This window comes from Gorilla gorilla, chromosome 14 (assembly GCF_029281585.2).
Source record: "Gorilla gorilla gorilla isolate KB3781 chromosome 14, NHGRI_mGorGor1-v2.1_pri, whole genome shotgun sequence".
Taxonomy (NCBI): Eukaryota; Metazoa; Chordata; class Mammalia; order Primates; family Hominidae; genus Gorilla; species Gorilla gorilla.
This window is the reverse complement of record NC_073238.2, coordinates 103,926,848-103,954,433: the sequence shown is the minus strand read 5'-3', so window position 1 is coordinate 103,954,433 and position 27,586 is coordinate 103,926,848. Positions and strand designations below refer to the sequence as shown.

General features: G+C 33.3%; 2 long non-coding RNA genes across 2 annotated transcripts in view; one reads left to right on the top strand and one right to left on the bottom strand.

Annotated features, from left to right (window-relative positions):
• The window catches only part of LOC134757087 (uncharacterized), a 42,971-nt gene extending 37,453 nt beyond the window's left edge, over positions 1–5,518 (bottom strand). Inside the window, exon 1 of the long non-coding RNA XR_010130694.1 lies at positions 5,451–5,518. This is a non-coding gene — a long non-coding RNA (uncharacterized lncRNA). The remainder of the gene's footprint in view (positions 1–5,450) is intronic.
• Positions 3,912–25,923, top strand: LOC101128310 (uncharacterized). The gene is made up of 5 exons (XR_176136.4): positions 3,912–3,981; positions 20,267–20,292; positions 21,122–21,260; positions 22,537–22,596; positions 25,442–25,923. It is a non-coding gene; the product is annotated as an uncharacterized lncRNA (long non-coding RNA).
• Positions 25,924–27,586: the final 1,663 nt, after the last annotated feature.

The following is a 27,586-nucleotide window of genomic DNA, read 5'->3' as shown; positions in this document are numbered from 1 at the left end:
AGTGGTATAAAAACAGGACACATGAGATCATGGACAGTCCACAATACTTGATAATGGTAATAAACGATAATGTTACTAGTTTATGTATTTAGTATATTTTATTTTTATTTTATAGTGCACTCTTTCTACTTATAAAAATTGTGAACTGTAAAACAGCTTCAGGTGGTATTCCAGAAGGAAACATTACTATCATAGGAGATGACGGCTCCATACATATGGTCCCTGAAGACCTTCCAGTGGGGCATGATGTGCCAATGGAAGACAGTGGTAATGATGATTCTGACCCTATGTGGGCCTAGGCTAATGTATGTGTTTGGGTCTTAGTTTTTAACAAAACAGTTTAAACGTTTTTTAAATACAAAAATAAAAATAGGAATATAAAGAAAAAATATTGTTGTTAAGTTGTATAACTTGTGTTTCAAGCTGAGTTGTTACAAAAGAGGCAAAAGTTTTTTTAAAAAAGTTTTAAAGTTTATAAAGTAAGAATAGTTTAAATAAGCTAAGGTTGATTTATTATTGAAGAAAAAACTAAATAAATTTTGTGTATCATAAGTATACCATGTTTATAAAGTCTACAGTATTGTACAGTAATGTCCTAGGCATTCACATTCACTCACCCCTCACTGTCTGACACCCAGAGCAACTTCGAGTCCTGCAAGCTCTACCCATTGTAAATGCCCTATACAGGTGTACCATTATTTGTATTTTATGCTATATTTTTATTATAACTTTTATGTGTTTGGATATGTTTAGATATGCAAATAGTTACAATTGCCTACAGTATTCAACACAGTAACATGCTGTGCAGCTTTGCAGCCTAGGAGTAATAGGCTAAACCATACGGATACAGCCTAGATGTGTAGTAGCCTATACTATCTAGGTGTGCTTAATTACACTCTATGATGTTTGCACAATGACAAAATCATCTAATGACACACTTTTCAGAATGTATCTTTGTTGAGTGAATCATGAAGATAAACTGTTCCATCCCAGGAGGAGACAGTGCACTCAAACATGGAAATTCTTGGGCTCATGAAAATTGTTTTTTTTTAAAAGAGTATTAGATACATTTTTTATGAAATACCAAAATTGCTATTTTGATAACTTTTTTCTTTTTGTTATCAGAAAAATCAATCAATCTTTGAATTTTTTGCCTTACTAAATTAGAAAAGTGAGTATCCTCTGTGTTTTGTAATATCCTGTTGGCTCATAGACTTTGAAATGTGTTGAAATACACTCCATAATAGTGGAGAGAGAAACAATGAGACAGCTTTAGGAAAGTCATCCACAGCTGCCTAAAGACACGGTCTATGCAGACAGTGTTTTCAGTTCCCTTGCTCACCATTTCTTTTTATCCTAATGTTTCATGTTCTAGTTGCCTCCTTGCCCATTGTGGAAAATGTTGGGTGAAAGAAGTCATAATAAGGAAAGATATCAATACATAAACCATGTGTTTTTTAAGTCACTTAAATCCACATTAACTTCTGATTGAAGAAAAATAATTTGTTGTTCTAAAAGACAGCTTGTAGATAACGGGTATCTATTTGATCACATAGCAATGATGTAGGAACTCAGTGTTCAGTTAATCAGATATTACTCAGGTAAGTAGAAGAGACTAAAAAAACTTAATAAAAAATTTATCTATACATACTAATGATTTTTAAGAGAAACTGCTGGGTTTCAGGTTAAATGAGTTATGCATTTAGTGTACATGTATTTAAGATATGTACTAAGAGAAGACAACAAAAAAAAATGGAAGAAAAGAACGAAAGTTAGGATGGAAGGAGAGAGAGGAAAGGATGAAAGAAGTGGTAATGTAACAGAGACAAGTATTTAACATGATTCATGAATTATTTTATTCAATGAGCATACGCCATGGAATGAAAATGAGATGGGAGATGTTACGTGCCTTTGCCTTCATTCAATTTTGTCTCCTGTGTATCTCACAGTGTGACATTCTCACTTTCCTGAGTGTGAATCCAATATTTAAAGATACAGTGAAAATTATTTTGTTCATGCCCCCTAAACACAAACTATAATGGACTCAGCCAAGAAGCTGTGATCTGTTCTGTTGCTGGCAGAAAAACCAGGTGTGACAGACTTGTTGGTACATGTCCCTAAATGTACTTCACGGCTTATTTAAGAGAGTGCCAGAGAGTAATGTTGTATAAGAAATTTCTGGGCCATGCGCGGTGGCTCACGCCTTTAATCCCAGGACTTTGGGAGGCTGAAGCAGGTAGATCGCCTGAGGTCGGGAGTTCAAGACCAGCTTGGTCCCTACTAAATATACAAAAAAAAATTAGCCAGGAGTAGTGGCAGACACCTGTAGCCCCAGCTATTTGGGAGGCTGAAGCAGGAGAATCCCTTGAACCTGGGAGGCGGAGGTTGCAGTGAGCCAAGATCGCTCCACTGCACTCCAGCCTGGGTGAAAGAGTGAGACTCCATCTCAAAAAAAAAAAAAAAAAAAAAAAGAAAAAAAGAAAAAAAAGAAAAAAAGGAAAAGAAAAAGAAATTTCTGCCTAACCAGAAGATGTTAGGACCTAATTAACATGTGCATAGCGCAAAGTCTCCCATCTGGTAGCACACAGCTTCTGAAAAGCCATATGTTTATAAAGTTTGGGCTACAGTTATTTGTTAGTTTCAGCATCAGTTATTATTTATTCCACTTCAGTTATATATTTAATATCCGTCCATTTCTCACCACTCACATGCCCTCTTTCTAAGGCAGCCTGGCTTCTGTCCAAGCAGGAGTACTGCACAGGTTTCTGAGTTAGTGCTCCTGTTTCATTCTTGCTAATACTGACACGGGCATAGCATGTTTAAAGGCAATATATGCCTGTGCCTACTCCTCTGCTTGAAGCTCTTGATTTACTTCACATTGTTGTTATGGTGATGTATGGACTATTTATTATGACTTACAGATTATTACTGATGTCCTTAAAGCATGATAAATGCCATGTGCATGTTTTTGTTAAATAAAATAAATATAGGTAGTCCTGTGTCTGGACTCTGACCCTCAGATCTAGTCTATTTTATACCTAGACTTATTTTTTTTCTAAGATGAAAATATACTGATTCCACTAGCCTGGTATATCATGTCTGTAGTATACTTTCATGCTTTCTTTCAACAAATCTAAGCTTATTTCTCACGTTTTCTATTATCCACACATCAACTATTGCTAAATATTTTTAAAGCAGTCTACTTTTTTACATCTCCATGAAAATAAAAATGCCCATTATCATTTGCTTTCTTTCCTAACACTTAATATTTCCCTAAACTATAGCTCTCGATTAAGTTCTCTCCTACATAGTTAGAATTACAATTAGTAAACAAATAGAATTCTACATATGCCTCTATTTGAATATATTTTTATTAGCATTCTACATATGCCTCTATTTGAATACATTTTTATTAGAATACTACATATGACTGTATTTGAGTATACTTTTATTTGAATTCTACATATGCTTGGCTATTCTTGGTGTTTTTCAAAATTCAGTTTAAAAGGATGGAATTCATTGCCTTCCAAATTCTCTCCAGATTCATTTCCTCCTTTTTATTTCCCTAATTATTTGCTTATGGTTCCACCAGTATGTACTCTTGAGAAATGGTCATGTATGTGCTGAAGGAGATGTGCACAAGGATTACATAGATACATATGTTATAACATGAAGAAATTGTTGACATATTTACTTTAAATTAAAAACTCATTTTAAAATAATAGCATTAAAGACATTTAGATAAAATACACAAAGAGACAGATATGTCTCATAGGTGCTTACCTCCTTTCTATATACGTTAGTAAGGTTTTCAATACAATAAGAAATGCAGGGGATTTGAATCTAGGCAAAATGAAGCCATGGCCCATGATTCTTCTTTACAATGTGGCTTCTATCTGGACAGATGGGAAACCAAACATTTGATAGAAGATTATTAATATGAGTGGTAGTAGGACAGAAAGACTGTCACATATTTTTGAGGTATGTATTTTACGAAGCATAGAGTCCATTGAAAATTCATAAAAGCTCCCTTATGGTGATTTCTTTGAACCACCTGATGCTTATGGCAACAATATAGTTGTTAAAAGTGCGTGGATGACACTTTTAATGTTCATGGAGGGTTGTTGATTTCTAAAATTAAATAGTTATAATAAATATGCAGGCTTACACGAGTTAACAGATTTGATTGCGTTACCATGATTAAATGGTTTCTTTAGGGAAATATTGCTGAATATTTTTGTTTGTGTTAATTTGTAGACCTGTAACTTGGAGATACCTTAAAGTACCTATTATAACATGCTGGCCATACTGTAAAAATTAAGGTAGCATACAAATGTCAAAAATTGTGATTTTTAATATTAAGAAAGATGTTGAAAATAAAGATAAATGCATATTGTGTTCTTATTCTAGGAAAATGTGAATAAAAATCAGAGACATTGTATCTTTTTCTAAAAGCACTGATGGGAAAGTCTTGAAATAAGAGGTATAGTTTAAGAAATTAAGGGCATTATCAGCTCATTTCTATAGTTTTGTTAATTCAAAGTTCATGGTAGAGCACTAGAGCTTATAAATACACAATACAATTGGATGCATTGAGAATATTTCTTCATGAGTTAATCAAAGCAATTTAAAGCAGGTTATCCACCTCAAGCACGCTGGCCAAGGTTGTTAGAAAAATGGCTTGGGAAGTTTTAAACTTAGAAATAATAAGTTACACAAAATCCCAAGAATGAAACAGTAAATAGTGGAACGGTGTGCTGTTATTTTTTTTTTTTCCCATTAGTTCTTCTACTTAACTCTCTAATAATAAAGCTAGCAAGAATCAATTATATTCATTTTATCTAGTTATAAATGAGGACAGAATGCAATGAAAGTTCAAATACAGCAGAAAAGCAACGGAGGGGGATATCACATTTTTTTCCTAATTTTAGTTACTCTTTTAAGAAATGATTTTCCTAAAACTTTATTTATTGAAAGAGTGAATTAAGGTCACAGATTTATTTGCTAACATAGTTATCTGCTACATAGCCAAATATTGGTAAACACTGGGTTAAATTACTGTAATATTTAATTGAATCTTAACTAATTTTAACCATTATCACTTAAAATTCAAATTAAATTTGATCACCATATTCTGTCCACATGAAGGAAGGGAGGGAGTAAAATAGGAAAAGAAGGAAGGGAGACAGGAAGAAAAAGAAGAAAGGAGAAATATATAATTACCATGAAATACATAAAAACATAAAAATACTAGCAGATAAACTAGCTCAAATAAAAACTATCAAGCTGTTTAAATATCACATAAATTAAACAAAGTTAGTCAATTAAGTAAGCAATTGAAATCATTATTGATTTTGAATAGTACCTGTATTAGTCCGTTTTCATGCTGCTGATAAAGACATACCCGAGACTATGTAATTTATAAAGAAAAAGAGGTTTAATGGACTCACAGTTCCAGGTTCCTGGAGAGGCCTCACAATCATGGTGGAAGGTGAAAGGCATGTCTTTTACATGGCAGCCAGCAAAGAGAGAATGAGAGAGGAGTGAAAGTGGAAACCCCTTATAAAACCATCAATTCTCATGATATTTATTCACTACCATGAGAACAGTATGGGGGAAATCGCCCCCATGATTCAATTATCTCCCACCAGGTCCTTCTCACAACACGTGGGAATTCTGAGAACTAAAATTCAAGATGAGATTTGGGTGGAGACACAGCCAAACTATAACAGTACCTTTGAAACACTATTTTATTTTGGTAAAATAAGACATAAGTCCTTTTACATATAATTCTACATAGAAGATCCTCATCAATATTAGACATTCTATAAACATATTAATGAAAGGAATATGCTTTTTATTGAAATCTTGACCACATCACTGGTTATCACATGCTTTTCTAAAGAGATTGCCAACTATAAAGCTACTACATGATAACAGCTTAATAAATAGGTTTAGTGACACATCATTTAAGTTAAAATGCTTTCATTTCTTTTAGTTCTTAAAATGTATTCACATATGGAACTATAATTAACTTTTAAAATAGTTCAAGTATTTGATTTAATAAATAATCTAGAATGTTTTTTGCAGTAAAAATCACATTTATAGGCACATATACAATGTATATAATTATCTTAATCAAAAATTAAACTGTATAAAATTTTTCCTATTTTATTGTATAGGTTTGTGTATTCACATGTATAGGTATCTAGATACATAGATGAATAAATATAGATACAGCTATAGACATATACAGCTGATGATTCGGGAGAACTGATAAAAGTGAGGAATCTGGATGGAGTGGATTTGGATTTCATTCTTGATTTTAAGTCAATAAGGATAAATCATAAACTGTATATACGGTACTTAGCAAGCTTGACAATTAATAAGCAATTCATAAGTGATAGTTATCACCATAATCAGTACTATATTTAATAATTATTTTGTCCCTTGACTAGAATTTCTGTTTAAGAGAAAAATAACAGTCACAGTTTTGACAGTCACTTAATTTAGTAGGTAGTTTGATGTCTACCATTTAACTTTATATTCATTTCTATATTAAAAAACATTAAGTGATTTACCCAGTACACAAAGCAAGGATGATAGCTGACCTTGGAAGAGAACCAAGAACACCTTTGTATTCATGATGCAGTTTCTTTTTACAACATTGTCTTTCTATTTTGTCAGGAAAAAAAGAAATGAGTGAAAGAGGCATGAAGACTGGGTGTCAGAACTGGTTCTAAAATTTACAACTCTGTAAATTATGATACTTTATGGAGAACAATTTCAATTTCATCAGGTTCAATTGGGATAAATAATACTTTTCCCTGTAATGTGCCTAGATTATAAGAAGATGTGATAGTAGTAATTTAGCTTCTAATAGCTTGCTAGAGCTTAATTTGCAATTCATATTTATATATATTATTTGAAAACACACTTGCCAGGTGTTATTATGCTTAAAAGTGAGCTACGCAGGAAAAATATATCCATTATAGTGACTAGCTAAATAGAGGAGGGACGAGTTATAACTGACAGGACAGGCGAAGGCAAATTCTGGAAGTAAATAGTATTTACTCGGGTGTTTGCTTCATAATTATTGGCTAAATTGTATGGTTTGATTCTATGCAGCTTTCCACATTCTTACTTCACAATAGAACATTTAAAAGATTCAAGTAAAAACATATGTAGTATACTATTTATTCTGAGTAATAATCATGTAGCATAATATACAGTCATCTGCCCTTATCCATGAGTGATGTGCTCCAGGACCCCCAGGGATTGCCTGAAATTATGGATAGTGCCAAATCCTATAGATGCCATTATTCCCCTACATATGCATAACTATAATAAAGTTTAATTAATGCACCAGGAATAATAAGAGATTAACAACAATAACTTACAAAAAAACAAAAGAACAATTGTAACAATATGCTGTAAAAAATTATGTAACTGTGGTCTCTCTCTCAAAGTATCTTGTTGTACTGTACTCACCCTTCTTGTGTTGATGTGAAATGATAAAATGCCTCTGACAGCAGCATGGGATGAGAATGACTAAAGGGAGGGACAGCATGAGATTTTATCATGCTTTGCAGAGTGACATGAAGTTTAAAATTTACGAATTAGCTAATTAAACGGGATGAAGGCATGAGAGCAAGTAACAAATGCTTAAGCGTATGGAAGTAACAGAGTTGCTAACTCCAAAGAAAAGGCCAAAATTTCCTGTTTCTAATGTGCTAAATTTAGTAATAAAAAAATTATTAGACACAAGTGAGGTCACCATTGTGGCAATCTTGGGAGACACAGATGAAATGTAAATTCTCATTCCTGTAGAATAGGAATTTGGATAAGCACTTTAAGAGCGCTAACCCACAGTTATAGAAAGCTGCCTTTAACCTAAAGCATCGATTTATAAATATAAAGATTTCTTTGGATAAAAAAACTGATAAGCCCTGATCTCAGTATAGTCACAATTCGTCTTAAAAAAAGAGACGTCTGAGCTGTAAGAGCATTCATTCCAGGAGCTAAGAGGAAGAGAAAAGGGAAACCAAACAATCCGATTTTTCTATTACCTACTTATTTGTCTTTCCCACTCCCCAATAAGCCAAGCTTTAACTGCTGATTGTTGTGTCTACTTAAGTAAACTGTTAACATAAGTTTCCACAAGACTGTGATAAACTATTATCCCAAGGGGAAAAGTGATATTGAAAGAGCCCATTTACTTCCATCCAATTTGGGGATTTCAGGCACATTAACACACATGAAGGGGGCAAACATGTTTTCAGCATAAGGAAGGGGAGTATAAGACTGCAAATTGTTACCGTGGGTGGCTGTAAAAGTGCAAAAGATCAGCCTAGAAATGAGGCGAGCAGAAATACCCTTTCTATTCCTTGTGATTTATCTGGAGTCTTCTTTAAGGATATCTCTTAAACACTTACACGAGGTCAAATCTAGAATCTTCCAACCTGATAATTTTTGTTGGTACACTGGTACCTTGGGGCCATCTAAAATGCTTAGTTTAAATTTTGGCATAGTATTACTTTAACCTATAGATTCAAACATTACAAAAGATGCTTTTTTGAGGTTATTATTTTAATTTCTCATTTATATAATATATTATTAAGGCAGCGTAATTTAAGAACTACATTATTAGTGAAATATGTGTACAGACCAAATTTATCTAACAAAGATTTTTAAAAAATACCTCCCTTCACTGTGTCTATTCAAAGGTTGGTAATAATTGATCAAATGCATGTGGAAATGCATCAACTTGCCCTTTTGCACACCAATCAGAACATACACTCATTTTTTAAAATTTCCTGGGTTATATATGAATATAACATATTTAAATAATTTTATTTGTATTGTAAGTAATCAGTTCTTGTTATGTGCAATCTACCTTCCTCTAGTAAAATTAATTACCTAAAATTACAATCACAGGGTAGTTGGCTAGTCTCATTTTTAAGTGAAAATAAATTAAAAATACACAGAAAAATTAGAGGAATTAATTTAATTTACTTTTTCTACATAAAACTACACATATTCTCCAGTATTATTTTCAGAACTCACTTAATAGTAGTTTATTAGTTTAATTGCAGACCAAGTCTAGGCTGATCAAATACATGAGAAAATGCATCAACTTGCTCTTTAGCACACCAAGCAGAACACAGACTTGTATTTTTATTCTTTAAAAATGGCGCCAATCTTGTCTCTGGACACTGATCAGCACTTAGACCCTTGTCTGTACACAGGGAGTCCTATGCATTAACTTTGAGCCCGTTTATCTTCCTACCATAACAAGAGGTCCTGCCTATTCCCAAGGAACTCTTATTTGTTTGACGTATGCTAACACTCTGGTATTTGCAATGGAATGGCAAGATTTATCTAGCTAAGGAGGTGCCTAAGTTTAATAACATACAAGTTCCACTGTGGAATTGAGATAAAATTGGCTGAAGGTGGAATTCTTTGGAGGAGGTAAGTCATCTGAATTTTCTTTTTTGAAAAAAATTCAAATTTTATTTTAGATACAGGGTATATAGGTGCAGATTTGTTACATGGAGATACTGCATGATGCTGAGGTTTGGAGTACAGATCTGGTCACCCTGGTAGTGAGCTTAGTACCTGATAGGTAGTTCATCAACCCACCTCCCCTCACTCCACCCTCTAGTAATTCACAGTGTCTTTTGTTTCTGTAGCTATGCTCATATGTTCTGAATGCTTAGCTCTCAGTTATAAATGAGAACATATGGTATTTAGTTGGGTAGTCCTGTATTAATTTGCTTAGGATTATGGCTCTATCCATGTTGCTGCAAAGGACATAATTTTATTCTTTTTTATGGCTGTGTGGTATTCCATGGTTTATATGTACCACATTTTCTTTATCCAATCTAACATTGATGGGCACTTGGGTTGATTCCATGTCTTTGCTATTGTTAATAGCACAGTGATGAACATACAAATGCATGTGTCTTTTAGGTAAAATGATTTTTTTTGGGGGGGTGTATATATCTAGTAATGGCATTGCTGGGTTAAACGTTAGCCCTGTTTGAAGTTCTTGGAGAAACCTCCAGACTGTGACTTCGGAAATTGAATGACTAATAAAGAACTTGTCAAGCAAAAAAGTTCTGGAGGATGGATTCGCTGCTGAATTCTATCAGACACACAAAGAAGAACTGGTACCAATCCTACTAAAACTAATCTAAAGAATTGGGAAGGATGAGCTCTTCCCTAACCCATTCTGTGTAGCCAGCAACAGCCTGATACCAAAATCTGGCAGAGACTCAACAGAAAAAGAAAATTTCAGACTAATATACCAAATGAACATAGAAGCAAAAATCCTCAACAAAATACTAGCAAATCAAATCCAGCAGCATATCAAGAAGTTCATACACTATGAACAAATAGGTTTTGTCCCTCAGATGCAAGGCTGGTTCAACATCCAAGAATCAGTAAATGTGATTCACCACATAAACAGAATCAAAAATAGAAACCATATGATCATTTCAATAGATGCAGAGAAAGCATTCGAGAAGATGCGTGATAAAAATTCTCAAAAGACCGGGCGTTGAAAATATGCCTCAAGATAATAAAAGCTGTTTGTGACAAACCTACAGCCAACATCATACTGACAGAGCAAAAGCTCGAACTATCCCCCTTGAGAACTGGAACAAGACAAGGTTGCCCATGCTCACAACTCCTATTCAACGTAGTACTGGAAGTCCTAGCCAGAGCAATCAGGCAAGAGAAATAAATAAAAGGCACCAAAATAGGAAAAAAAGAAGTAAAACTATCTTTCTTCACTGATGATATAATTCTATAATTAGGAAATGCTAAAGACTGTGCCAAAAGACTCCTAGAATTGATAAATGACTTTAATAAAGTTCTAGGATATAAAATGAATGTATAAAAATCAGTAGAATTTCTATGCACCGACAATGTCCAGACTGAGTGAAACCAAGAACACAATCCCACTTATAATAACCACAAAAAATAGAAATACCTGGAAATATATATAACCAAAGAGGTGAAAGATCTCTGCAACAAGAACTGCAACACATTGCTGAAAGAAATCAGAAATTACACAAATAAATGGAAATACATTCCACTATTGATTGGAAGAATCAATATTTTTAAAATGGCCATAATGCACAAAGAAATCTATCAATTCAGTGCTATTCCAATCGAACTACCAACATCATTCTTCATAGAATTGGGAAAAAAATTATTCTAAAATTTATATAGAACCAAAATAGAGCCCAAACAGACAAAGTAATCCTATGCGAAAAGAGCAAAGCTAGAGGCATCACCCAATCTGTCTTCAAACTATACTATAAGGCTAAATTAACCCAAATGGCATGGTACTGGTACAAAAACAGACCTATAGACCAATGGAACAAAATAGAAAACTGTGAAAGAAAGCTATACACTTACAATCATCTGATCTTCAACAAGGTCAACAAAGACAAGCAATGGGGAAAGGACACCATATTCAAAAAATGGTGCTGGGATAATTGGCTAGCCATATGCAGAAGATTGAAGCCAGACCTTTGCGTTTCACCATATATAAAAGTTAACTCAAAATGTATTAAAGATTTAAATGTAAGACTTCAAACTATAAAAATCCTGAAAGACAAAAATAGGAAATACTCTTCTCGACATCGAGCTTGGCAAAAGATTTTTTGCTAAGTCCCCAAAAGCGATTGCAGTGAAAACAAAACTAGACTAGTGGGACCTAATTAAATTAAGAGCTTCTTCCCAGCAAAATAAACTATTAATAGAGCAAACAGACAACCTACAGAATGAGAGAAGATATTTGCAAACTATGCATCTGACAATAGCCTAATATCTAGACGCTCTAGGGAACTTAAAACAACAAGCAAAAAACAAATAACTCCATTAAAAATGGGCAAAAATTATGAACAGATAATTCTCAAAAGAAGATATACAAATGGCAACAAACATATAAAAAATGCTCAGCATTATTAATCATCAGAGAAATGCAAATCAAAACCACAAACAGATGCTGTCTCACACCCATTAGAATGGCTATTACTACAGAGTCAAAAAACAAATTCTAGTGAGGCTGCCAAGGAAAGGAAATGCTTATACACTGTTGGTGGGAATGCAGTTTCTTAAGTCACATGAGATACCCATGTTATTTCTTATGTAGATCCACTGAATTAGGCTGATAACCCCAACTGCATAATTATTTTTTATACCCAATATTCATTCACAAAATTTTTTCTTTCATCTTAGAATCAATACATGGGCTAGATATTCTGAAAGGTTTGAGGACCATGGCACAAATATGTGGACAAAAGAAAAATAAATTTTTATTATAACTACAGTATACTTTTCACTTTTAAGAGAAATGTTTTATCTGCCCTTTAAGAAAGCATAATGGTTTATTTATTTATTTATTTATTTATTTTGAGACAGGGTCTCATTCTGTTGCCCAGGCTGGAGTGCATTGGCACGATCTCGGCTTATGGCAACCTCCGTGTCCTGGGTTCAAGTGATTTTCATGCTTCAGCCTCTCGAGCAGCTTACAGGTACCCATGATGGCACCTGGCTAATTTTTGTATTTTGGGTAGAGATGGGTTTCACCATGTTGGTCAGGCTGGTCTCGAACTCCTGACCTCAAGTGATTCGCCTGCCTTGGTATCCCGAAGTGCTGGGATAACAGGCGTGAGCCACTGTGCCCAGCCGCATAATGGTTTATTTTATATTATTTACTACTTTCATATTTTGCATATAATGGTGATGATTTTAGAGCTCATCAGAAAGAAAACCCTATTTAAAATTACTACGTGATGTTTTATTGACAAGGCACAGTGGACTTCTACACACCCATGCCCACATCACACAGAAACATATATTTTACCTTCCAATTTACAATAAAAGAGTAATGAAATATAAATTATAGAATATCTTTAAAACAAAGAATTAACTAAGATATTTTTCTCTTAGCTGTTGCCATTGAATGACTTTTGATGTAATCTATGATTAATGTAGAATTGACCACCTTGTTCTCTTTAAAACTTCTTTTTACCAAACCTAATTTCTTGATTCCATTCTGTATTTAAAGCTCAGCTATGTATATTGATCAAACTGACCTCGCCCAAAATAAAACAGGAATATACATAATTTGGACATATGGTTTTGCTCTTACATTCCACATTAGATATGTCATTTGTATTTGAAGCACGATATTGACCTCAAATTATGAATCACTCATACAAATGTATGGCATTCCCCTGTCTCTGGCCCAGCTTTAGAGCTGCCAACCAGCCATTTAAGTTAACACAATGAAACAGCATAAATGATATTGTCCACTGTTTATTTGTAATTACTTAATTCACATTTTCCAAGGATATAGGTAACAAAAACTTGTGGGCCTTCAGTGATGGATGACTCTCAGTGTAATATTTGATTACTTCAGAGGACATCTCATCATAACTTGGCTTAATTTCAGAACTTTTTTTAGGATGAGAGTACAGAAAACATAAAATGCAGTCAACAGGAAGATAAAATTGATTTTCAAGCCAAGATAAAACTATAAGTCATTCACCCCTCATAATCATGACAAGGTTTTAAATACACATCAATCCCTAAAATATTTTAGAGAAAAAACGGAAATTAGCACTAAATAGAACAATAGTAATTTTTTGGAGAACAAAAATGCAGCAAATAAATGAAATATGATGTTCAAATATAGAATAAAGTAAGGTTATTGGTTTAGAGGCAGGGTTGAAAACCATGGCACATAATACATACAGGGGACTATTTGCACCAGGTTATCCTAAAGTAATTGAAAACTGAATTTATTTTTTAAGTAATTATCTAAGTAAGAATATATATATTAATATAATATGTAATATTTATATATTAAAGGTTAGAAAAACTATTAAAATGTAATCACTGCTCTAAGGGGCAGTTCAACTCTGGAATAGAAGCAAAATATCTTTGAAATCAAATTTGTAACAAATTTTTATTTGATTTAAATATTTCAGGTATTGTTTTATGGCAATTCACACATCAGTTTGCATCACTTGCTACCTTTCATGAGTTGATGACACAGGAATGTACATAAGAAAATGTGAGAAGTTCTTCTCAAGAGCATATATTTTTCATAAAAGTAGGTAAACAGAAACGATTTTCTTAGCGTTAAGCAATATCCCATCAAACATTAAAAATTACATGATTTTATCATACATTACATTTGTGTCACCACGGGATGGATTTATTTATTTATTTTTGACATAATTATAGATTCCCCTTCAGTTGGAAAAACTAATACCGAGAGAAAATCTATATACCCTTCACCCAGTTTCCTATGGTGGTAACCTCTTGCATAGCAGCCGTATAATATCAAAACCAGAAAATTGACATTGACCTGATCCATCCATCTTATTCAGATTTCACCAGATTTACATGAATTCTTGCGTGTGTGTGCATGGATATATGTGTATGTGGCCTTACTTCCATGCAATTTTGTCCCATCTGCAGATTTGTTTTACCACCCCCTCACAGTCAATATACAGGACAGCTGCATCATAAGGATCTCCTTTTGTAACCTTAGCTGCTTCTAACCTCTGCTTCCTAATCCCTGGCAATAACTAACCTGCTCTGAATCTCTGTATTTTTATTATTCCATGAATGTAATATAGATGCAATTGTACAGTATGCAACCTTTTGAGATTAGCATTTTCAGTCAGAATAATTATTTAACATCTATCTAAATTGCTATATCCTTTTGGTTGCTTTTTATCACTGAGTATTATTTTATAGCATAGATATATCACAGTTTGTTCAACTATTCATGTATTGAAGGATATTGGGATTATTTCCAGTTTTTGGCTATTATGAACAAAGGTGCTTATAAATATTTACTTTCAAGCTTAATGAATATAAGTGTTCATTTTTCTGAATTGAATGCCCAAAGTACAATTCCCAGAATATATTATAAACAAATGTTTAGTTATGTAAGAAATTGCAACAACCTTTTCCAGGTGACTGGTCTGTTTTACATTCCGGCTAGCAATGTCAGAGTGGTCCAGCTAGTTACTTCATATGCTTATGAACATTTGATGTTAATCCTATTTGATTTTCCTCATTCTAAATGTGTAGTGATATCTCACCATGGCTTTAATTTGCTTTTCCCTAATGGTTAATGATGTTGAACATCTTTTTTATGTGCTTTTTATCAACTGTATACACTATTTGGAAAATTTCTCCTCATCTATTGCCAATTTTCTAATTGGAAAATTTGGTTTTATACTGTTGAGTTTTGAGAGTCTGTTATATATTTTAGATGAAATACATTTGTTGGATACATGGATTGAAAATATTTTCTTTCAGTCTATAGCTTAGATTTTCTTTCTCTTCACATGAGTTTTCACAGAAAAAAAAGTTTTCATTTTGTGGATGTCAGTTCATCAGTTTTTATTTTATGGATTGTGCTTTTAGTGTTAAGACCAAGAACTCTTCACCTAGCCCTATGTCTTAGCCATAAGATTTTTTTCTTTACTATTTTATTTTTTCCTAAAAAGTTTTTCAGCTTTGCATTTTAAATTAGGCCCATGACCCTATTTTTAGTTATTTTTTTATAAAATATGTGAGTTTTAGTTAAAGGATCTTTTTGTAAATGATTTTGTACTTATGGATATCCAATTACTCCACTACTATGTAGTAGAAACTTTCTCCTTTTCCATGGGATCATTTTTACACTATTGTTAAAAATCTGTTGGTCTAATTTTTTGAAACTCTTTCTGGATTCTCTATTCTCATGGTTCTTGCTTCTGTTTCATTGATCTGAGGCTTCTCCTTCATGAATGCCACATTTTTTTACAAATTGTAGTTACACAGTAAGGCTTAACATCTGACAGAGCAATTGACACCACTTCTTTTTCAAGATAATTTTAGCTATCCTTGGTTCTGTGCTATTTCATATAAATTTTAGAATGAGCTTCTCGGCGCTTTATAAAGCATCACTGATATTTTGACGGACAGATATAGGAACTTATGAATTATTTTGGTTTTCCTATCCATTTACACACTATATTTCTCTATTTAGGACTGCTTTGGTTTATTTCATCAGGATTTTATACTTTTTAGCATACAAATACTATATATATTTGGCTAAGTACAGAGCTACCTACTTTCTTTGAAACACTAGTAAGTAATGTTGCATTTTTAATTTCAGTTTTCACTTGTTTGTTGTCAGCATATAGAAATAAATTAATTTATATTCATGTATCAATTTATGTAGCAACTGTATTTTTTAATCAATTGTATATTTCTTTATACAATTGCTCTTATATCCTGTGACTTTACTTAACTCATGTATTTGTTCTAGGAGATTGTGTGTGTTCACATGTGCGCGTGTGTGTGTGTGTGTGTGTGTGTGTGTGTGTGTGTGTGTGTGTATCTCCCTTGGGATTTTCTACATAGACAATCATGTCATCTGAAAAAAAGCTTTATTTATTTCAATCTGTATGCACAATTTTTTTCCTTTATTCCCCTTCTCACAGTGGCATGATCTTCCAGTATTATGTTGAAGAAATGTTGCAAAAGCAAACGCCCTTGCCTTGTTCCCAATCTTAGAAAAACAGCATTTGACGTTCACTTTAAGTGTAATGTTAGCTGTGGGTGTTCTGTAGATGCACGATTACATCAAGTCAAAGACGTTTCCCTCTATTTCTAATTTAAAAAAAAAAATCATTCTGAAATGGATGTGGAAGTTAGTACCATGTAAAATGGTAAGATTCCTCTGATTTTTTTCTTCAGCCCACTATTATGAAGATTTCATTAGTTTTCAACTGTTAACAAAGTCTTGCATGACTTGAATAAAGTTCATTTGGTCATGGGGTGTACTTCTTTTTGCACATTTCTCGATAGGATTTGCTAATATTTTGTTGATGGTTTTATCATCTATGTTTATGGATGACATTGTTCTCCAGTTTTTTTTTCTTTTTAAAAATATCGTTTTTGTTTAGGTTTGGTATCAGGGTCATAGTAACTTTACAAAATAGTAGGGAAGTGTTCCCTTACAATAGATTGTAAAAAAAAAAAAAAGAGCGTAGTTAATTATTCTTTAATTGTTTGATAGAATTCACTATTGAAATAATCTTACTCTGGCAATTTTTTTTAACAGATTTCACTTTTAAATTTAACAGCTTCAATAGTTATAGAACTATTTACACTGTTCATTAGATCTTGGCTAAGTTTTGGTAGATTTTAGTTTTCGAGAAATCGGTCCACTCTTCTGAGTTGTTGAAATTATGCATGTAAAGTTACTCCTCATATTCACTTATTATCCTTTTACTAAATGCAGTGTCTACAGTGATATCTCTATTTTATACTTGACATGTTAAATTATGTCTTCTCTCTTTATTGTTCTTCCTGCTAAAGTTTTATAAATTTTATTTTATGTCAGAGAAGTAGTGTTTTGTTCCTCTACTGGTTTATTTTTTTTTTTTCAGTTTCATTGATTTCTGATCAATCATTATTATTTACCACTTTTCAGTTTATTTTACTCTTTTCTTCCTGGTTTCTTGAGGATGAAACTATAGATGATTGATTTGAGAGCTTTTGTCATTTAAAATGTAAACATTTATTGATATACATTTACCTCTCAGCACTGTTTTAGCTGCATCCCAGTTATTTTGATTTGCTGTATTATTATTTTCATTCAGTCCTATTTATATTATTAAATTTCCTTGGAGACTATCTCTTTGATGTATACATTATTCAGTAGTGTATTATTGAATTTCTAATATTTTAGAGAATTTCCAAGGGTTTCTGTGTTTTTGAAATCTAGTTTGATTCCATTGTGGTCAGAAAAAAATGCAATAAAATTTTAACTTCTTTAAATTTAGTTACAGTTTTATGGAATATAATGTCTTCTATCTTTGATGAATGTTTTATGAGCACTAAAAAAATTGTTGGCTAACATGTTCTACATAGAGCAATTAGATCCTGTTATTTCGTTTTGTTGATCATTTATTTCTTGCAGTAGGGTAGAGGCAGAAGTTCAGCTCTCTGCTGAGTTCATTGTCACCACAGGAAGTTGATGAAACTAAAATGTAATCTAGATCTGTCTTCCATTTTCTTATTCTACTTTTTTTGCTGCTGGGTAGGGGTAGAGGGTCAGCTCCCTATTGCAATCAGTTGACTACAGGGTTAAAGACAAGTGGCGTTCTTACTGGCCTTCAGTCCTATAGCCTTGAGTCTTGAGTTCAGTCTTGATGATGCCTACTGGATGAGATTCAGCTCATTGTTAGTGCCTGCCAACAATATGGAAGGGTACTGCGAAGTGGAGTGGTAATTAGCCCTTGTTTGCAATGCTTTATTAGGTCTCATTTTTATAGAGTGGGACTGGAAGTAAAAACACCTTTGCAAAAATTATCTCAGTGAGAGAAATCTAATCTAACTGACTCCATCTTGCTTTTAACCTCACAAGCTAATTGCCTTTGTTAATTTTAAAACAAAGATGATAGTCACTTTCCAAAACTAAACCCCTCTTTGCTCAGAGACTAAAACCATCTTTGTAAGACTATGAAAGTTCACAAGAATAGGATTATGGGAGGGCCCTGAATTCTGCTAAAATGTAAGCATAGTAAAATGATAACTGGTCATTGTCTTCTATCTTGCCTTTCTATAATCACTCACTGCTTGAGAATCACATAGCTGGAGGTCACAGGATTTGTAACTTCCCCAATTGCTCCTATAGAAAATAACACTGTTGTCAGAACTTAAGATTGGTATTTGAGATATTTTTCAGATTTTTGCATTATGGAAACCAGCTGACTCTTTCCAGACCCATGATTCATACCAAGAAACTGGCTCAACCTGTCTTGGAACCTTCTTTTAGAAACTCTCAGCACATGAAGACCATTTGGACATCCCTATGATTTCATCTCCAACCAATCAGCAGCGCCCATTTCTTCATTTCCTGCCCACCAAATAATTCTTTAAAGTCCTAGCCTCTGAGCTTTCCAGAGAAAGATTTGAGATAAATATCCCATTAGCCTGCTTGGCTGGCCTTGTGTTAATTAAACTTTCCTTGCTGCAATACCTGCTGTTCCCAGTGCATTGGCTTTTTTGGGCAGCATGCAAGATTAACTTGGCCTGTTACAGAGGTTCTTCACATCACTAACTGTATTCCAGTGACACTACTTGAGCATTAAGTTGGAGCACCATTTTTCTTCCTCGAGAAGATCAGCCCCCATTCAGTTTGCTAGCACCACACAGTGGGAGAAGCCATCTTGTCTCCTTCTACCAAGCAAGTGGGTGAGGTTGAAGATCTACTTTATTCTTGGCATGAAAACCATAAATAGGGTATGATTGTTATGCTGGTGCTTGGCTACAGTTGGATCAGTGTTGCCAAAAGAGGCCTGTGGTGATGCCACCATTTTCCCACATCTCGGCTAAAAAGCAGTGTAAAGCATAGGAATATGGAGCTTTTTTTTCTCATACTTTTTTTTGAGTTTTTTTGTTTGTTTGTTTGTTTTATGCCTATTGGTTCTAGGACAGAGACCTTTATGATGCTCTGTGTAGGAAAAATAGAAGGGAAAGAGAAGACCTAGGGAATACAACACTGTGTGATTCCTCAAGCTCCTATGTCCTTATGAAGTTTACCTACTTGTTTGAAATTTTCAGTCTTCTTGATTATATTATTATGCTATGTCCTGGGTCTTCTACTTGTAAGAGAAACAACCTAGGGAAAATGGAGCTAATCTATCTTGGCTGGAAGCAGATGTGTATGGATTGAATTTTAATGATTAATTATGCTGAATGAAATATTGAAACTAAATGCAAATGACCAAATATTTATTTTGAATAAGGGGCTTTGTTTTACTTTTTTAAATGCTGCAATGTTCCACACATTTTGAAAAAAAGATCTTTCAAAATTCTAAGCTTGTAGTTTTGACATCTTTTCTAGTTTTGCTGAAATAGAAATATTACATGTGGGACTTTGAGAATAACAATTATGCCATTTTCTTCATTAATATTCTTGACATCAACTCATGCAGAGTTTAATGATTACTTTCTAGATTTTAATATCTCCTATGTGAACTAATAAGGCATCAACTTTAGAGTTTTTGTGTTGACTTAAATATTTAGATATTTTATGGTTTATGTATATTAATACCAGATGAATATGTAGTGGGCTTTATTTAAATGTTTCAAAGCTTTTCAAACATTGTAATAATGATTAATAACAAGTTTATATTCTGCTCATATTAGCTTTTCCTCTATTCCTTAGGGATTTTAGGAAATATAATTTTAAAGGTAAGTGAATTTTCTTTCAACTTACATATGTACAGTTTTACATACAAATTCAACCAATGTTTTCATTTGTAATTTAGAATGTGTTGCTTTATTTCTGAGAGGGGAATTCCTAAAATTTCTGTTTTAAAAACTTATCCAATATCAATAAATGGAAACAAGATGTTATCATTCCATGTAACTCTACTATATATTTATTTATCTTTATGATATAATCAGATTATTTTTTGATAAAAAAACAAAAGATGTAAAGATTATAGGTGTCAGAAGTAGTTACTGGTCTTTCTTTTAATGCAATAAGCAGAATTGGAGATGAGATATTAATCCATTTATGCTGTTTATCTCCATAAAGACAGTTATCTCAAACTCAGGGTCAATTGACAATATTTAAGAATTATTGAAAGAAGCTTTTAAATTGAGATTTTCAGGATAATTATAGTCGATTTCAATCTTCTATGGGGCTTACATGATCCCACTAAATTGAGCTCTTTTAACTCAAGCAATTTAAAGGAAATCAAAAGAGGGAAAATAAAAAGAGATGAAAAACCTTAAATATTTGATGTAGGGAAGAAATAAAAAAAGTAACTACTGTTAATTTACTTTATTCAACAATAACTGGGCCCAGGGTAAAATGTTGTAAGATCTGGGACGACTTCTTATCAAAGAATTTAGCTTGCAATGGATGTAGTAGGGGTGATTATTCTTGGATGATATCTGAATTTCTTCAGAATTCCTATTTTCAGTGGCTTATCAACATGGAGAAGAATTCGTGTAGAGTATCATAAGATAACTCAACAATATATCTGTGTTTATGTATGTGTTTCTGTTTAAGGAGGCAGTAGTTCAATACTACTTTAAAAATAATACTCCCTGGCCAGGTGTGGTGGCTCATGACTGTAATCCCAGCACTTTGGGAGGCCGAGACGAGCGGATCATGAGGTCAGGAGATCAAGACCATTCTGGCTAACACGGTAAAACTCCGTCTCTACCAAAAATACAAAAAATTAGCCTGGCGTGGTGGCGGGCGCCTGTAGTCCCAGCTACTTGGGAGGCTGAGACAGGAGAATGGCATGAACCTTGGAGGCAGAGCTTGCAGTGAGCCAAGATGGCACCACTGCACTCCTGCCTGGGCGACAAAGCAAGACTCCGTCTCAAAAAACAAACAAACAAATAAACAAAAAACTCCCTAAATTTTCCCCATGAAAGTAGGGCCTAAATTCCACAGAACTCTCTCCCCAGTGATGTTGACATTTGCAGTAAGAACTTCCCTGTCCTCCTATTCTTCACATAGAATCCCAGTTGTCATTATTATAGGAACATCTGCCTTATCATATTTGGGGTAACAGGATTTTCTAATTCTAGGTATCGAATTATGAACAAATCTTATTTTTTGTATAAATCCTACTTTCTTAAATTACCTGCATTTAAAATTTTAAAAATATATTTTGGCTTTTTTCCATTACAAAGATGAAATTGTCTTAAGTAGTATTTAGTTGGGAAGTCCCATGTTTATGTTAAATCTACTTACTTTTGTTATTTTCTCAAAATATTTTCTTGAAAAAATAATTAATAGATTTTTCTAAAGGTAATTTTAAAAATAAATTGACATTTAAATAATGTAGTTAATTACATTTAGTTACTTATCATTTAAGCAATGGAATTAGGATCTTAATTCAGTAGTTATGTAACTTCTATTTCACAAAAAGACATATTGTATCTCTCAAATAAAGTTTCAAATTATTTTCAACTTTTGTTAGAAATGAAGTCTTACTGTGTTTCGCTGGTTGGACTTGAACTCCTGGGCTCAAGCTGTCCTCCCACCCGAGTCCCCTGATTAGCTGGGACTTCAGGCACATACCACTGTATACAGCAAATTTTCAATTTATCAAAAGCTTAATTACATTTTATTACCATCAAGATTAGAGAATAAACATACATTTTAGATTATTGCATATAAGCATCTCTCTTTCTCTTCACATGTACACATAGTAAAAATGAACTACAGTTGTGGTTACTTACTCTATTTTAGATACTTACATCTTTCCCTTGTCAATAATTATGTTTATGTATTTATATATGTTATTCGTTATAAAAAGTAAATATAAACTAATTTTAAATAGTTTTAAAATATAGTATTTACTATAAATTAATGAATTCTACATCACAGTCATAAGCTAACACTGTTGCTGGAATTAATTTTATTATTTATTCATATTTATAAAACAATAGCTCTTCTTTCTATTTCAGACAAATTATACCTATTTTTCTCAATAACACATGGCTACAGTGAAAGACTTCCATTTATTGGTAAGTTTTATCCTTAACTGATGGATGCCCCATAATAATAGTAGACATGGTAAAGAAGAAAGAAATTCTTATATAACTTTTTGTGAAAGCCCATGATTTAGAGACTAATACAGTGGAGCTTATTGTGCAACTTACTGTGAAATTTCCTGATTTATTATGCAGTTCTTAGAGCTTATTGAGTGTCCTTATTGTCACACTTCATGATTTACTGAGTAATACAGAAGAGCTTATCACATAACTTGATAGTGAAATTCTGATTTACTGTGAAATAGTTGTTCCAGTATGTTTCTACAATGGGAAGAGTTTATCTAATGTTTTCTAATTACAGACAAGCCTCATCAGACACTTCATTTTCAAAGCAAGTAATATCTATAAGAAAGCTTTGAATACATCTTTTGCAATGGGAAAATTTCTCCCTTCAAAATGATCATTTATCCTAATTTCTGAAGCATTTAAGTCTGGGAGTTGGCCCCAAGAAAATGAAAGGCCATTTCTACTTTATTTAATAATGTGCCATGATGACACACAATTGATGATAGTTATTTTTCGAGAGACTAAAGTTAAATATTTCTAAAAATAATAAAGTCACTACCCTTGAATGAATTAAAGGTCTCAAATTATTTTTATAATACCTGGCTTAACTGTTTCTCTCTTTCACTTACCATTAAGCAAAGCCTTAAGGGAGAAATTTTATAATTCGATAGTATGCAAAATTGTAAGTTTATAAATTACCACTAAAACTGTAATGCTTTCATAATATGTTTATGCTAGTTTTTGCTTCAAATATATGAGGAAATTCTATAACATGAAATGTTTTACTAATTTTAAAACTTTTTTTGTTGAAGTCATTTTTATTTCTTAAACTTTATATAAGCTTAACAGTAATTAAATATCTGTAATGCAAATAAGTAACTTAACTCTTGAAAGAATCTATGACTGATATTTAATTTCACTTATCTGAAAACTAAATTGTGCAAATGAGGATTATTTCATTTAATCTATGCATATACTTTGATATAGAAGATATTAAATGTAGATTGTATGCAATTATAAAAATCAATACTCTATATGCCCAAATATAATATCACTCATAGCTTGTAGAATGCTCCCAGGGAACATGAAAAACACAGAGAATTATTTTTACCAATTAGCACGTCTACAATTAGAAAATATTGGATCTCTTGAAATTAGGGAGAAAAGAGAAAGGGATAGAGGGTTGGACACAAATCTTTGGGGAAATTTTATAGCTAGGAACAAAAGAAGGAAAAGTAGTAACTGAGCAAGATGGAAAAAGATAGTTATAGAGCTAAACATAGAATCTGAGGATACAGTGCTTTTTTTCACCTTAAACTTAGCCAGTTTTGAACCGTCTGGTAAGGCTTATTATTTTCCTGGTAGCCAGTAGGCAATTTGATGCAGAGCTAAAAAGTTGTTATAAAATAGGGTTGATCGACAGATAATGAGAAGGAAAAAATCATATTAAAAAATGGCTTTACTAAAATCTAATGAAATATATTCCCTCAAAATGGAGTTGGTAAAGACAAAGTAATTGCATAAGATGTAGATCCTATTAGATAATAATAGTACAAAAACTACAGAAGTTGACTATGCATAAAAATAGTTAATATATTAAAAGAAGAGAGCAGAAATTTTCGTTTACTTTTATGAAATTAAAGACATGACAACAGAAACTTAACTAGGAAAGCTAAAGGGAACTATATTAAAAGAACACTACAGTTCTTTGAAAGGCATTGTGTGGTAACAGGACAATCAATAAATAAGATGGCAGGAAGTGGAACCAAATACTGACTCCACAACATATCTTTCATCTATTATGAATTGATGAATCCCTAATGAGAATGTGTTTGTGGATATAACTCAATCAAACCATCTATTATATTTAGTAGTCATTTCAGTAACAAATGCTGATCAAATTCACTTCGAATATATAGATAATTATTGTTCTAAAACGTTATGTTTGTGTATGATGTACCAATGAATAGAAACCTCCACTGTAACACACACACACACACACACACACATACACTAGCACACACTTTCTTTTGTTTCTTTTTTTTGAGACGGAGTCTTGCTCTGTCACCCAGGCTGGAGTGCAGTGGCACAACCTCTGCTCACTGCCAGCCTCTGCCTCCCGGGTTCCAGTGGTTCTTCTGCCTCAGCCTCCTGGACAGCTGGGATTACAGGTACCCGCCACCACGCCCAGCTAATTTTTGTATTTTTAGTAGAGACGGGGTTTCGCCATATTGGCCAGGCTGGTCTCAAACTCCTGACCTTAGGCAATTTGCCCACCTCGGCCTCCCAAAGTGCTGGGATTACAGGCGTGAGCCACCTCACCTGGCCCACACTTTCACATACACTTTTTTTTTCTTTTCTTTCTTTTTTTTTTTTTTTCTTTCTGAGATAGAATCTAGCTCTGTGGCCCAGGCTGGAGTGCAGTGGCACGATCTCAGCTCACTGCAACCTCTACCTCCCGGGTTCAAGTGATTCTCCTGTCTCAGCCTCCCGAGTAGCTGGGATTACAGGTGCCCACCACCACTCCCCGCTAATTTGTGTATTTTTATTAGAGACGGGGTTTCACCATGTTGGCCAGGCTGGTCTCGAATGCCTGACCTCAGTTGATCCGCCGCCCTTGGCCTCTCAAAGTGCTGGGATTACAGGAATGAGTCACCACGCCCGGCCCACATAGACATTTAAACACAATTTATTAAATAGCAACATTTAAAATTTGTACTTTGTTATTTGAAATTCACAACCTTAGTCAAGAAATAAAGCAGGGTTGAATGGACAGTATTCACTCCGCTTCATATCTCTACACTCCCTACAGATCACTTTTTGGCCTTTGGCTGAGATCAAGAGCACTACCTGAAGATGAAAGATGAAAGGAGCTGATTTGCAGATTCTCTCCCTATACATTTTTGTTGTATTGAATTTGAGTTTCATTTTATTCTCTCATCTTTCATGGAATGTTACAATTACCTAAATTATAGACTTAATATAGAAGCTTTTGAGCAAAAGGGTGTATGTGCTGTGAAGGTCAACATTTTAAACGATCCTAAAACGTAATTGTTTTAGAACGGGCACTTGTCTGGGTCCCACTGAATGACTCATTTTACGGCATCACATTCAATATGGATTCTATCAAAGGAAAACCAACTCATCCTCAAGAAGAAATTCATCCTTTGCATGTTATGTATCAATGATATCACTCATCCAGTGCCAGTTATGGAAAAATAGGTTTCAATATAGAGTGGCTTGTACTGTTTATTTAATAAAGCTTTCAGAATGTGTTTCTTTTATAATTTCAAATTATTGTAAGTGTTAAAGTAGGTCCTGCAATAGTCTCTATAACACAAGAAAAGGCTTCAAGGGAATTGTATACTCAATAGCACTCGAGTGGTGTATTGAAAAAATAATGCCATTATTACAATAGCAAACATCATCAACTATATAAATATCTTCTTGTCTCATTTGAAATATGCATAGGGCTTTATGTCATCCATTTTACAAGTGCATTATTGTCTCTCACAGCAGAGACCATGTGGGATGCTAAAATTTGAAAAGCTTTCATATGTGTATATTGATAGATTATGCATTATTAGATGTGTATTAGAGAATCATGTTTTTGTGAAAAGCCGTAAGTGCTCTATTCAGCAAAAATGTTACTCTGTTCTTCAGACTATAGAATATGTTTGGCTTCCTGTGGTAGGATTTTTAGCCAATTTGTTGGAGTCTTTCCAAGGACAGTCAGAATGAAATCAGGGGTTGCAGCATTTTAATATCTCTTTGAAGTTAAGCATTGCTGAAACACTCAGAAATCTGCAAATTTGCCAACTTTCCTGAGGGCTTTTGTAGAGTCTTGGTAGTTAATTAATTACTCCCTAGTAATCAGCTTTGCAGTGTAATGGCAACTGTTTATTTTATTAACTTTATCAAATGCTGAATGAAAGATTAACATGCACTATGTGCTGTGTTCAGTTGTAAACTTTTACTAAATTTAGCAGAAACATGTAGATACAAATAATAAAAAAGTTACCCGAATATAGATCTGAGAAAAAGGGAGCTTAACCAATAGAATAGACACAGTACATTTAAATTTTTGTTTTTGGTAATGTTAAATTTGATATACACAACATATTACCTCAGGAGTAGTAATAGAGTACATAACTCAATTTCCGATTCTGCTATTAAGGGCCATGGCCGTATTACATCACAAAATACATATTTTGTGAAGGAACAAACAAACATGTTTCTAGCCTCAGAAGGAATATATTCATTGATAAAACTATGTTGGCTCTTTTTGATCTGACTAATATAACTCAGTTGGAGAGGTATACTGTCACTTTTTGCCCTCTAATATAAAGGTGCCTGGTATAAAGATACCAGATAGCCCTTGACTTTGAATTTAGACCTGGTACTTTCCATTGACCATTTGTTAACTCCAGTGAATTGTCTATGCAAGTATTGCTAGCCATATAGACATAGCAACTGGGGTGGTGGGAAGAGAGGGCACAGATGACAATTTATTGCATCTGCCCACAATCAACTACCATTGTTCCTATTTCGCACCATTGACTTTTTTAACATTCGAAGTGTTCTGAGCACAAAATTTTGAGTTCTACACAAATTACTCTTAAGACAAATTGAGCAATTCTGTGACCCTAATATATGGCAGACAAGTGCTAAATTCCAAGTTTTCAAAAAAGATTTTTAAATTTTCTTATTATTTTCATAATTAGAATAATTGTGAAAAATTAAAAAATATTTTATTTGGGTGTGATTATGTTAAAAAAAGTTATATGATAATATCCAAGGGCGCGCAACATGTTTTCATTATAACTTTTGCTTCTGTATCTTGTATATGAGTTACACAATTACTTGGATAATTGTCTTTAAAATAAGTAATTGTGTTTTGGCTTCAAATGCATGAATGGTATATTAAAGAATTATTCAGGGAGCTGAGGTGCTCAGG